Genomic DNA, 2,539 nt, shown 5'->3' with positions numbered 1-2,539 from the left:
CCCCACCACCACCACGTCCCCTCGCGTGCCCCTGTGTCCTAGCCCTTCGTGCACGGGATCTTCGTGCACGGGATCCTGCTGGATGAGATCTCGGAGGACCACGGATGAAAGTTCCATGGGCCACATCTCCAGGGGTGGGATCTCCAMGGATGAGATCTCTGTGGACCAGATCCCTGTCGGCTGGGATCCTGGTAGACACGGATGCAACCTTGGCAGACCAGATCTCCATAGGTGACCTCTCCAGGGACCGGATCCTGGTGGATCAGGTCTCCATAGACCAGATTTCCACGGCACGGGCTCCTAGCAGATGAGATCTCCATGGGCCAGCCCTCCACAGACRCTCTCCCCGCGGCCGCAGCCTCTTCAGCCAGGATCTCCTGGACTAGATCTCCACAAACCAACTGGGAGATCCACATCACGAGGCCCCAGATCCCTCCGGGAATCTCAGCTTCACCTCCTCGTTTGGGACCAAACCCAGCCCCAGGCTCCCTCCGCCACCAGCGGAGAGCGAGATCAGCATCTCCAGAAGGTGATTTATCCCRCCCAGCCCTACCTGTCGTCAAGGCTCCCTCCTGGGCCTCTCCGCCCTTAATTGCTCGTTGAGGTGTTAATTGTCTCCAGCTGCCTCGGCTCCTCTCCCGGCCCTGCCAACGGGGGCCGTTTTGGAGGCAACGAGGTGCATTCACACTGCCCCCTCCCCTCTCCCTGGTGGGTCCCACACCCACGTTGCAGCTCAGGTCCCACCAAAGCCGAGGAAGGCCAGAGCGGGACAGCACGAGAAGACGCCTCGATCCCCCAAAAATCCAGCTGTGGGACGCGCCGGGGGCTCGAACGCGGCTTTCCTAGCCCCGTCGTGGTGGTGGTGGTGGGGGTGGACATCCCAGCACGCTCCCAACGCCGGGTTGCAGCACCTYGAGCCGCACGCCGGGGTCCCCAGGGGGAGGTGGGACGTTCTCGTGGCGCGGAGACGTCATGGGTTGGCCATGGTGGAGCAAAGGGGAGGTGAAGGACCTCGCCCATCGCTCACCCGCSTCTTCAGGTCTCCGGCGTTACTCATCCGGGGAGATGCCACCAGCGGAGGTCCCTTGGGCCGTTGGGCCCGCGTCCCCGCGTGCGAAATCCCTGTCCCCAGGCGGGTGCACACGCCAAAACCCCCATCGCCCTCCTCGCACACGCGCCGTCCTCGCACGCGCGTGTGCGCGCGCGTGTTCAGGGTCCCCCCGTCTTACACCGCGCGCGGAGGGTCACCGGGAGACGGGCGGACGGACGGACGGACGGCTGGACCCGTGCGTGGGTGGACGGATAGGCAGATGGATAGATAGCTAGGACAGACGGACAGCTAGCAAGCTGGCTCGCTGGACRGACAGACAGCTAGGCGGGTGGACGCAGAGAGGGCAACGGAGACCGACGGACGGGCAGAGGGACAGACGGAGAGACGGATGGACAGACGGAGGCGCGAACAGATAGGAGAGCGGAGACRTGGACCGACGGATGTGCGGACGGACGGATGGAGAGGCGAACGGATAGACTGACAGACGGGCGGACGGAGAGCAGACCGGCTAGCCAGGGAGGTGGAGTGACAGGGAGACCACCAACTGGGCAGGCTTACAGTCAGACGGACAGCCCGGTGCGTGGACAGATGGACAGACAGCTAGATAGACTTACAATCAGATGGACAGCCYGGTGGATGGACAGATGGACACGCAGCTAGATAGACTTACAGTCAGACGGAGGGACAGGTAGACAGGTGGATGGACAGGTAGGTGGACAGACAGGTAGGTGGTCGGACGGCCAGACAGCTGGACAGACTTAGAGTCAGATGGACAGATGGACCAGCAAATGGATGGATGGATAGATAGGTGGACAGCCAGATGGACAGACAGACAGGTGGATGGACAGGTGGACAGACAGATAGACGGGTGGATGGACAAAGGGATGGCCAGAGAGATAAGACGGCTGGATGGACAGACATCTCGGCGTGGCAGAGGTACAGTTGGGCGGACAGACAGTCGGATGGGCGGGTGGACAGCCAGATGGACAGACAGCTAGAGAGACTTACGGACGGACGGACGGACGGAGCCAGCTAACGCGGCGCCGCACCCGGCCGATGCCCTGGGGAAGGGTCCTCCACCCAGCCTGTCCTCACCCGGACACGCCGTCTTTCCTCAACGCTCCGGCAGTTTGTCCGTCCCTCCCGGGTCGCCCGGCGCGGGTGAGTCGATCCGGCTGACCCCCCACGCTCGGGCCGTTTTCGGGTCCTACTTCTCAACCCCCGCMCCGTGTCCACGGGGGCTTTCGCAACGGGGAGGAACGGGGCGTTGCTCCGCCGGTGCCCGGAGAGCCGGCGGCGTTTCTTCTAGGACTTCAAAGGGTTTAATCATCCCCGGGGCCCGGGAGACACCCACGGCTCGCCGCCGCGCTCGCCCCGGTGCCGCGCGGACCCGTCGCCCAAGTGGCTCTTGACTCACCCCGCAGAGACACGGCCTACTTTTTCGTCCCGGTATAAATACGTCGGGGCCGCGGGCTTCCCGGCTTCCCG

This window comes from Rhea americana, unplaced genomic scaffold, assembly GCF_003343005.1.
Source record: "Rhea americana isolate MKP2758 unplaced genomic scaffold, rheAme1 scaffold_738, whole genome shotgun sequence".
NCBI lineage: Eukaryota > Metazoa > Chordata > Aves > Rheiformes > Rheidae > Rhea > Rhea americana.
Note: the sequence above shows the minus strand (reverse complement) of the source record.